Raw genomic sequence first — 12,339 nt, 5'->3', positions numbered from 1 at the left:
ATCAAGACATTATAAAACAGAACGAAAGGAATGAAAAAGTGGAAGACAATGTGAAATATCTCATTGGAAAAACCACTGACCTGGAAAACAGATATATTAGAGATAATGTAAAAATTATTGGAGTACCTGAAAGCCATGATCAAAAAAGAGCCTAGATATCATCTTTCAAGAAATTATCAAGGAGAACTGCCCTGATATTCTAGAGCCAGAGGGTAAAATAGAAATTGAAAGAATCCACAGATCGCCTCCTCAAAAAGATCCCCAAAAGAAAACTCCTAGGAATATTGTTGCCAAATTCCAGAGCTCCCAGATCAAGGAGAAAATATTGCAAGCAGCCAGAAAGAAACAATTTGAGTATTGTGGAAACACAATCAGAATAATACAAGATCTAGCAGCTTCTACATTAAGGGATTGAAGGGCTTGGAATACAATATTCCAGAGGTCAATGGAGCTAGGATTAAAACCAAGAATCACCTACCCAGCATAACTGAGTATCATGCTCCAAGGCAAAATATGGATTTTCAATAAAATAGAGGACTTTCAAGCTTTCTCAGTGAAAAGAGCAGAGCTGAATAGAAAATTTGACTTTCAAACACAAGAATCAAGAGAAGCATGAAAAGGTAAACAAGAAAGACAAATCATAAGGGACTTACTAAAGTTGAACTGTTTTGTTTACATTCCTACTTGGAAAGATGATGTGTATGATTCATGAGACCTCAGTATTAGGGTAGCTGAAGGGAATATGCATATATATGTCTATATATATAGATATATATATATAGATATATGTAGATATATATATATATATAGATATAGATATATATACACACATACATATGTATTCGGATATGTGTGTGTGTATGTATATATGTATGTGTGTGTATATAGACAGAGGGTACAAGGTGATTTGAATATGAAGGGATGATATCTAAAAAAATCAAATTAAGGGATAAGAGAGGAATATACTGAGAGAGGAAGAAAGGGAGAGATAGAATGGGGTAAATTATCTCCATAAAAGTGGCAAGAAAAAGCAGTTCTGTAGGAAGGGAAGAGGGGGCAGGTGAGGGGGAATGAGTGAATCTTGCTCTCATCGAATTTGACCTGAGGAGGGAATACTATACACACTCAATTGGGTATCCTACCCCACAGGAAAGAAGGAGGAAGAAGATAAAAAAGCGGGGTTGATAGAAGGGAGGGCAGATGGGGGAGGAGGTAATCAAAAACAAACACTTTCAAAAGGGGACAGGGTCAAGGGAGAAAATTCAATAAAGGGGGATAGGTTAGGAAGGAGGAAAATATAGTTAGATTTTCACAACATGAGTATTGTGGAAGGGTTTTACATAACGATACACATGTGGCCTATGCTGAATTGCTTGCCTTCTTAGGGAGGGTGGGTGGGGAGGGAAGAGGGGAGAGAATTTGGAACTCAAAGTTGCAAAAACAGATGTTCAAAAACAAACAAAAAGTTTTTGCATGCAACTAGAAAATAAGATACACAGGCAATAGGTCATAGAAGTTTATCTTGCCCTACAAGAAAGGAAGGGAAAAAGGGATGGGAGGGGAGTGGGGTGACAGAAGGGAGGGCTGACTGGGGAATGGGGCAACCAGGATATATGCCATCTTGGAGTGGGCGGGAGGGTAGAAATGGGGAGAAAATTTGTAATTCAAACTCTTGTGAAAATCAATGCTGAAAACTAAATATATTAAATAAATTAAATTTAAAAAAAGAAATGAGTATTAAGTGGTCTGGGGTGGGCCAAGAGCTTCTGTGAAAAGACTATTGAGTACCTAGGTGGTCTGGGATGGGCCAAATGTCTTGGATTAGATACCAGTGATCTGGGCTGCTCAAATGTGTGGGAAAATTCAGGGACTGGGCTGCTTTCAATGACATGGTCTTTTCCTTTTAGGGGTTCAGGTCACATCACCCCATCAATATCTCAAATTTATAAAGAACTTTGTCAAATATATAAGAATAAGAGTCATTCCCCAATTGATAAATGGTCAAAGGAAACAAATAGGCAGTTTTCCAATGAAGAAATCAAAACAATTTATAGTCATATGAAAAAATGCAGAGAGAGATTAAGTGAATGGGCACTGATGAAATCCTTAAGTAAAATAATGTAGAGAGAAAAGAGAAGGCAGCTCAGGACAGAGCCTTTGAGGACACCCATAGTTGGTGGTTGTGACATGAATGAATATCCAGCAAAGGACACTGAGAAGCGGTCAGACAGGTAGGAGAGGCAAGGGAGCAGTGTCATAAAAACCCAAGATAAAGAGAATATTCAAATGGAAAAGGTGATAATACCATCCAATGTTCAACATTACTTTTTCAAGGAGTGTAGCCAAGTAGGGGAAGAGAAATGTAGGGTGATAGCTAGGAGATATGGTAAGCTCTAGCAAGAGATTTTGAAGGATGGAGGAGAGCGAATGAATAACAATAAAAGTAAACTCAAAGAGTAGGAGATTGGCAAGGGAGATTGTTGGAGCTGGAGATTACTGCAATAGCAATGGAAAAGAGATGAGAAGAGCCTAGGGTAAGCAAAGCAAACAGCAGACCGAGAGGCTAACTTAAAGAGGAATTAAAATATCCACATGTAGTTAAGAGATTAATAGTAACACAATAATAGTCATACAATTTAATATTCCTCTCAGAGCTAGATAAATCTAACAAATATAAATAAAAAGAAAATATAGGATTGAATGAATTGTTGGATAAACTAGATTTAGTTGATCAATGTGACTTCTGAGTGAGGATATTAAAGAATGTGCAAAAATTAATCACATTGCTGGGGTATAAAGGAACCATAAACAAATATAAAAAGGCAAATATAATGAATATATCCTTTCTAAACCATAACATATAATATTAGTAATGAATAAAAGAAATAGAGCCTAAAGATGCAAACATAAATGGAATCATCGAAACTGAACAAGTAATTACATTAAACATAAAAACACCAAACAATATACCAAAACTAATGGCACAGAGCTAAAGCAAAGACCTCCATAAAAATTACATATCTAATAATGCATAATGACAAAATTAGAAAAATACAAGATAAACAAATGATATAATTTAAAAGACTTTAAAATAAACTAGCAACTCTAAAACAAGTACCAAAAAAGGAAATATTTAAAAACTAGGCAGAGAAACTCAAAAGTAAAAAAAAAAAATAACAGAACTAATTAATAAAATTAAGAGCCATTTAAAAATTGACAAAAATCAGTAAATCATTACCTAATTGCCAAAATGAAAATAAACAAAGTGACAAGGTGAATTCACAACAGAGGAAATAAAAATAATTATGAGAAACTATTATACACAATTATATGCCAAATAAATTTAGAATTCAAAGGAAATTTGTAAGTAGCTACAAAAATATAAAATATGCAAATTAACAAAATGAAAAATAAAGATCATAAACAAATCAATCTCAGAAAGACAGATTTAGGATGCTATAAGTTAACTGCTGAAGGGAAGGAGAATGAAACCTTGGTCAAATGTATTTATAAGTGAACCCTAACAAACACTTAAAGGGCAGTTAATATTACAAAAATTATTGTCAAATATAGAGAAGGGGTGGAGCCAAGATAGCAAATTAGATGCAGCAACCCAGCTGAACTCTTTCAACACTCCCCTCCAAACATCTTTAAAATAATGCCTCAAATCAAATTTGGTAAGCCAACAAAAGGTCAGGATGAAACATTTTCCCCACCTAAGAAAACCTAAGAAGTCTACAGCAATACCTGCCAGAGCAGAAACAGCAGCTTTGGGAACTTACAGCACAGAGAGAGTAAGAGGGTCCGACAACTGGTCAGAAAGAGACTACAGAACTTGTTTCTAGCACTGGGTACAGCTGGTGCTGACTGGCAACTCTATTGCTCATAAGCAGTTCTGGGTCACAGTTCCCTAGAGGAGAGGAATGCTTGTGGTCAGTCACAAGGGAGCAAGGACTCTGGTCACAGCTCCAAGCACAACAGGAGTGCTAGTACTTGTGGCTGCAGGGGAGCAGGGACCCTTCCTGTGTAAAGATTGAGGCCTTTTGCTTATCTTTTGACCCAAAAATCCCACTTCTTGGTCTGAATCCCAAAGAGACCAAAGGAAAAGGACCTATATATACAAACAAATATTTATAACAGCCCTTTTTGTGGTGGCAAACCATTGGAAATTGAGGGGATGCTCATTAGTTGGTAGATGGCTGAACATTATGGCCTATGATTGTGATGGAGTACTACTTTGCTATAAGAAATGACAAGGTGGGGAGGGTTCAGAAAAACATGGCAAGATCTATATGAACTGGAGAAAAGTGAAGTGAGAACTGGGAGATCATTGTGCAAAGTAATAGCAATATTGTAATGATTATCAGTGGTGAAAGACTTGACTCCTCTGATTAATACAATGATACAAGACAAAATCAAAGGACTCAAGATAAAAAAAAATGCTGTTCACCTCCAGAGAGAGAACTGGATAATCCTAAATGCAAAGTGAAGTATAATTTTCTCACTTTTTTTTTTGCAATATGGTTAATATGGAAATAGGTTTTGTATAATTTCACATGCATAATTGATGTCAGATTGCTTGCCTACTCAGTGGGAGAAGGAGGAGGTTGGAGAGAGGGAGAGAATTTAGAACTCAAAATTTAAAAAGAAAATAATGTTTAAAATAAAATTTATGCCAGAATTAAAAAAAATAGAAAGCACTCCGCCAAACTCTTTTTAGGAGAAATGTGTCCCTGTGAATAAAATTAACATTCTCTTCATTTTATGTAGCATAAACACAAATGTAAATTAAATAACTATTTTTAGTACTATGAGCATAGTCACTATTATGGTGAGTCAAACTAATGGTTCAACTAACTAAATGATACAGCTGGAGCATCAAGCGACGTCTTGTAGAGAGCCCAGAAAGACCACAATTATTCCAGCTTCCTCTACTCATCTATTATGGAGCTGGCATTGAACTTATCTAAACCATTCTGGAGTCTTCTTTCTGTTTTTAGTCTCTATGATACCATGGGGCAAAGAATTCCTTCCATTGACTACCTTAAATATTGCTTCCTTTTATTCATCTTCAACGTGCTTCTTATAAGCTGCAAGTGTTCCCTATCCATACTCCTCATAATATGGACCTCCAGGACCACCACTCTCTCTTTGTTTTTCCAAATTAAATTGTTTTCAGTCTTCCCTCAAGCAACAATCTCCAAGGTCTCTCAGGTACTCTAGTTATCTTTGTCCTTACTGCCTACAAATATGTTAAAAATGGGATGACCTGAACTGCATCAATGAGCATCCTGGTATTGCTTTACTATCCTTTCAATTGGCTAGGATAGGTTATTTGTTTGCAATAACTTTCTTGTTGCTAGGGTTTTAGTGGGGATTTTGGCTATCTCAGCAGATTAGATATTTTTCTCTACTTGGCGGAACCAAGTAGATTTGTAGATTTCACCTTGCATATTCTTTTTTGTTTTCAAATCACCCTCAAAAATTTAAACACACAGCAATTGTTATCATGTGAAAAATGTGATGTTCTTTACATGCAAATGTAAAATGTGATTGAACAAGTTCGGATGTATTCCCCACAAGTAGGCCACATGATATGAATGCCAGCTAAACCTCCTGAGAGATGTATTTCCCTTTGATCCTTTTTCTAACACAGGTAAAGAATGAAGGAATTTCACTGGACTTGGAATTGAAGCAAGTGGGATTGTGCAGGCCAGCTGAAAAAAACAGGAGGGAAGAGGTGGACACTGTCTTTTCCCAGTACCTGAGAACAAGGATGGGAATAGAGTGCCTGGGCACTGGGGATAGCTGTGTTTTTTTTCCTTCCCCTGTTGTAGGAGAAATAGTACCAAGGTGGCAGTGGCAGAAGCAGCAGCAATAGTGAATCTGGCTGGGTTTTTTTATCCCTTCTCCAACAACTGGGAACAGTAGTGGGGGGAAAGAGTGCAGAAGACACAGGCTCACTGTAGAAGAGGTTGAAACCAATGGGTTAAGATGGCCTGGGCTCCCCCAGGGCAGTCAGAGTCATTAATAACCGCAGGCAGATGGGAAAGCGGCATCCTGAGTAGAAGATAAGCCCATTTAGTCATGCAATTTTCCCTTCTGCTATGAATCTAGCCTCTGAAGAATGTTCTTTCTCCTAATTTTTTTCTCCTTTTCTCCACTCAGCCCATCCCAGGATAGAAATAGGGACTAGATCTGTGAATTCATTGGTGTAGAGAATTCCTGGTAAGAAACTTACTCTACCAATGCAGGTAGCATCCTTCTCTTCATAAATATGGAGTTCTATTTATTATCCCACCTAATTTAAAAGTAATTAATTTTATTATATAAGAAAACTTTTTGATTGAATATGTCAATCAGAACCAAGTGTGAATTAGTCCTGAACACCTCTGCTGGTCAAAGTCATTTCAGGAGAAATTTGGTCATACCCTAGGCAATGTACAAAAAAAGGAGCTTTCTCAGAAGCAGATAGAGACTCACAAAATCTCGGAGTAGAGTTAAAGTATAGGGCTGAGCTAGAAAGAATCTGAAGTCTTGGGACAGCCGGAAAAAAGGAGAAATAGAAAGTAGATCTGAGCCATGGCAAAGAAGGAAGACTTTGAGGAGGGTCATTGGCCTTACAGGCATCTCAAAGCACGAGATCTGGGCTTGTACCATCAGTGTGGCTTCCTATTCAAGGACTAAGGGAAATCCCAAGAAAAGATCTGCTCTTTCTCCAACTGCACACTATCCACAGACACTGTAATATAATCTATATTTCCCAAAGCTTAAGTTTTAAACTTCATCCATGAAAAAAGCCAGGCCTTGGCTTGAGTTATATATGAATGTAAATGTAGGCAGACCAACCTCTGCCGGAATTTTCCTGACTGGGAGCTCAAAATGGTTGTGATTGAAAGCATAAATTTTCTATAAAATAACTTGCTAAAGCCACAGAGAAGGGACTCACATGGAGCTTAAAGACTATCATATTGTCCTTAGGTTTAAAGCAAGCTAATTATTATAGCAGGATATTACATTAGCAACGCGTTTTTTAGAGAGTTACCTACAGCATTGAAAGGTTATAAGATGTCGTTAGGGCCCCACAATCAGAGACAGAACTTGAACTCAGGTCTTCCTGGCTCCAAGGCCAGTTCTTTATTCACTATGTCACATTAACTCTTGTGGCCTTTCAAAGAAATATTTAAGCCAAAGCTTTTTAGTAATTTTTTTATAGTTGCAATATTATTTTAAGTCTGTCGTCTCCAGATAAATGTTGGTATCGATTCCAGTTGTACTTACGTAATGAGTGTTTGGGTGGTGCAGGCTTTGGGGGTTTAGCTTATGGGGTATAAAAAGCTGAAACCCTCCCTTTCCAGATTGGTGTCTCCAAAAAGAGCCTTTAGAGCATGAGACTTTTCTTTCTCTCTATGAATATAAACAAACCTATTGTGTTGGGGCAGCTAAGTGGCACCGTGGATGGCCTGGAATCAGGAAGACTTAACTTCCTTAATTAAAAGCTGGCCTCAGACACTTACTGATTGACCTTGGGCAAGTCACTGAACCCTGTTTGCCTCATTTTCCTCATCTGTAAAATCAGCAGGAGAAGGAAATGGCAAATGACTCCAGTATCTTTGCCAAGAAAACCCCAAATGGGGTCACAAAGGACTGGACAGGACTGAAAAAATGTCTGAATTGTGTTGTAAGCTAGGTATAGCTTCTGAGGGAAGTACCCTGTGTGGGCCCCTGAGGTTAAATTCTTCCTCAACCTTCCATGAAGAGAAGGTTGAAGGAGGAAAGAGGTGGGAATCTAATTGAGAGGAGATAGAAAAGAAAGATAGTGAGAGTGAAAGAGGAAAAGACTTTTACCAAAAATCCAGATCCTGGGTTAAGATACCTAGGTTCGATAATTCTCCCAAGATTTGCACAAATCAGAATTCAGTTACTCTGTTTCTAGATTATTTTCGTAAGAACCTATTTGTCCAGCAAATCAGAACTTCAGAGCAGTTGTAAGGAACAATTTTCTTTGAGAAGATTCATAAGAAAACTACTTTTCTACAGGTACCAAGATGAATTTTGAAGAAAATAATATAATTTTGAATTTTGAAGAAAATAATAGAAACAAATGTAGGGGGTGGGGAGCATTGACTTGGTTTTCAGGGTCTATCCCGGGAAGCATGCTCTTGGAACTACCCTGGAAACTTCTGGGAACTCTAAGGGCATGACAATTCGGAGCCAGGATCCTTTAGGGATGTTAAAATTCCTGGCTATTTCTGGCCATGCAATGGCTCAGCAGGAGTTGGCATTTTGGTATGATATGGCAAAATGTGGTTGCTGCCTCAGTTAAAAAGAATGTGTGTGTATAGGTATACAGCTATAGCTATAGATATGGATATACATATATGGATATGTATAAACATACATCACTAAAGAACAGCTTTAGCTGCATCCCACTGGTTGTGATTTGCGGCACTTTTAGTCTTTAAATGTTTAGTCATCACCTTTCTGACTTCAATATTAATCTAATCTTTAATAATTTTCCATAGTTTTATCATTTGTATTTCACAGTGCTATAAAAATATAATATGCGCAACTTCTGCCTCTTTGAAAATAAATAAGCTTTCTCTATAACCTAGTCTGTGAAACATTTTTTGTGGTCATCCCATATTTAATTAAACATATATTCCCTATGACTTCCATTTAAGTAGTAAATGCATTGGTTAATCCATTAATTAAGCATTAGCAAATATGCAATTCTAATCTGTGATGTATTAATCATTTTAATCAATTTGTCACCTTCTTATAATAAGGTGCTTAAGTTTCCTGCTATTATTATACTTTTGTTCATTACTTATATTGTTTCTCTTTCTTTTATGAATTTAACTCTCAGATTGTTTAGTGTGTGTATGTTGAGAATTTTGTATATTTGTTATTCACTTTCTTTCCTTCAATCCCTCTATGTCCATCAGTCACCAAGCCTTGTCAGTTCTACCTCCATGACATTTCTCACATCTGCAGCCCTCTTTTCTCCATTTACAGACTATTTGCAATTACCTAGACTATTTGCAATATCCTCCTAACTGTTCTTGTCTCCAGACTCTCATCTCTCAAATATATCCTTCACACAGTTGCCAAATTGATATTTCTAAAACAAAGATATGACCATGTCAGCTTTCTACTCAAAAATTTCCAAGGGCTCTCTCTATTGCCTGTAGGATAACATATAAAATCCTTAGCCTGTTGCGTAAAGTCCTCAACAATCAAGTCTCCACTAATTTTTCAAATCCAATTCCAAAGTACTCCCTTTCATGCATTCTTTGTTTCAGGCAGACTAATCCAATTATTGCTGGTATGTAATATACCACCTCTTGCCTTTGTTCCTTTGCACAAGTGGTCTCAACTATCTGGAATGGCCCCCCTTCACTTCATAGTATCTTCCTTCAAAACACGTAGATATGCCACCTCTTACATGAGGCTTTTCCAGATCTCCCTCAGTTATCAGCACTCTCTCCCTCTTGAAATAATTTTATATTTACTTCTTGTTCTGAGCTTGATATGACTCAAATCAGTCTTTGGTTAGTGGTCTGATAGCAAAACAAAATGAGACCTTTGTAGGTCATTCAACAATTATGAAATGAGATGTTTCAACCACATCAGGGAGAAGATATTCAATAGGCTATCTAGTGAGGACACCTTGCATTGATTCAGCTGAGCACAGCTCCCCTACCTATGTTGGTCTGCTAGCCAAGAATCAAAAAGGAGCCGGAGCATATTGTGGATATTATACTCAGGTCACCAGAGAGTAATGTCAACAATCTAAAACTTTCATTTCCTGAAACAGCTTAAGGATATATTTTAAAGAAAAAAATAGCTCAGACCACATGTAGATATTGCTACCACACTTATACGCATAAAAGTTGTATTGTACAGGAAGAATACAAGTACCCTGAGAGTGTGATGTTATAATTGGTTTTTTATCCCAAACTCCAAGTACCAAATCTTAAAAATATTAGACACTTAATGAATAATTTAATCTAATTAAATTTTTTGATCAGTTCTGCAACTTTTTCCCTTAATGGGAGAATTCAGACCATTGTTTAAGTAATAATATGTGGTGTATTTCCTGTCATTTTCTTCTTGGTCTTACTACTTAGAGAAAGCAAAATTTATTTTTAATATTCTACAGCTATTTCAACAAGTAAAACTAATAAGTAAACAAATTATTTTCTTTTAAATTGTTATTTTATTTCCTAGAAAATGAGCTCCTTTTAATTTGCTATTAGGATTTTTGGCTCACCCTTTCCCCTTCTTTTTTGTTATTCTCTCTCATAAAGAGGCACTGTAGCAGAGAGGATAGAGAGACAGCCTTTAAAACAAGGAAGACCTGGATTCAAGTTCTGCCTTTGAGACTAGGTGTGTGGTCCTGGGCAGGTCACCCTACTTATTAGTGCTTTAGTCTGTCAGTAGGCACTAAATTATGTTATCAGGCTTAAGGTGCTTGTGTAAGAATGGAAGTTTCAGAAAAGATACAAACCTGCATTGGTAAGAGGGACTTTCCCCCCGGGACTTCCTGATACCAAAAAAATCACAGATTCCTTCCTAGCTGTTCTCACCTGGAAGGAGGAAATTTTTTACCTCGGTTCAGAAATCATTACAATCCACATGCAAGACCAGGGTTCTGCGCATCACAGCCATTTTCTTCATTTCCACCCCAACCACATATATCTTGCCTTTCCTTTTTGCAATTGTCCCTATGCAGACAATATCTTGTTTCTAAAAATGTCAGCCTTGGAATATACTTGCCACTGACCCAAATGCCACTTTGTGGTAGGTTCATGCACTGCCAAGTATTTTAGGAGATATAGTAATCTTTCCAAATAAGTGATCTTTTATCTCTAAGCATTGAGTGAAATGAAATCCTAAGGATATGCTCTCTATAGTTGAATAAACACTTTAAAAATACCTATTAAATAAAGCTTTATATTGAGCACTGAGCACAAAAATCCCTGTCTTCAAGATTATAGTCCATATGTTATAAAGCAATATTTAGACATGTACACCAACAAATATGAAGTAGAATGTAAAACCTACAAATGTCAGATCTAAAATGTTCTAGAAGAACCTGGAATATTAGTTGTAAATGAAAATTTGGGACAAAAGTCATTTTAATGAACACGGAAAAAAAAACACCTTATTTCTAGGTTTGGAAATTTGGAAATATTACATTTCATATTTAGCAGTCATTTTATGGTTTAACACTGCCACCTTGTGATTCAATTTGGAAACTTGAACAATAATTTTACGGTATATTAATGCACTTAAAGGCAAAAAGGATTAACTAGAAAGCCTACCACTTTGACATTTGTTGAAAATCTTCCTAAACATCTTATTTAATTTCTTGCAAGGAAACAGTATACTGAACATAATATAATCTTTCTTGGGCATTTGAGGGTATTGCAATACTTCAGGGTCAACATTCTCATCAATTTCCATTGTTTAGCACTCAGTGCTGAAAGTATAAGGATTGTTATTAATACCGAGATATACATACATACACCTACACATCAATGGATAAGCGATGCCATTGACATGAGTATCCCTCAACTGACACAGATTGCAATTTATCAATCGTCATGTCTTTATTTTCAAATAAGTTTATTCATCTTGTTTTCACATTACTTATATTTTCCAATGTATTTCTCCCCTTAATCTTCCCAGAGAGCCGTTCTTCCTCATATAGAATTTTAAAAGACCAAAAAGAAAAAAAAGTTCACAACACTAATGCATATTAATAACACCGATATTATAGCCAGTATTCTGTATGCATGGTCTCTGTCTTTTGTAAAAGGGGGTGAGAGGGTGTCCTTTTATATCTCTTCCTGGAACTAATTTTAGTCAACTATAATTTCGCCACACTTTTGATTATTCATGTGGTTTTTATTCTTTCTTTTCACATTAGTCATTGTGTATAATGATTTTCTAGTTCTGCTTATTTAACTTAGCATGAGTTCATAAACCTTCCCATGTTTTTTTTGTATTCATTGGTTTGTTGTTGATAGCATAGTAATATTCCATTACATAGGAATGTGTCACACTTTATTTAGTCACATCCCAATCCATGAGCAGCTACCACAAAAAAGTGCTGCTATAATTATTTTGTAGTACATGGTATACATGGTACCTCCTTTTTTTCTTTATTGATGCCCTTGAGGTATATACCTAGATTTCAGCAGAGTCTCTGCAGCAGATCTACCCAGCATGCGGGAGGCCTTCCTCTGGTTGTGGACATCAAAGCAGCACTCCGGGAGTCCATCTGTTATGAGAAGATAAGGCTTACGTCCAACATGATAGCTGTTTTTA

The sequence above is a fragment of the Trichosurus vulpecula genome, chromosome 1 (assembly GCF_011100635.1).
Source record: "Trichosurus vulpecula isolate mTriVul1 chromosome 1, mTriVul1.pri, whole genome shotgun sequence".
In the NCBI taxonomy this organism is placed as follows: domain Eukaryota; kingdom Metazoa; phylum Chordata; class Mammalia; order Diprotodontia; family Phalangeridae; genus Trichosurus; species Trichosurus vulpecula.
The sequence above is the reverse complement of the archived record's forward strand: the minus strand, read 5'-3'. Positions refer to the sequence as shown.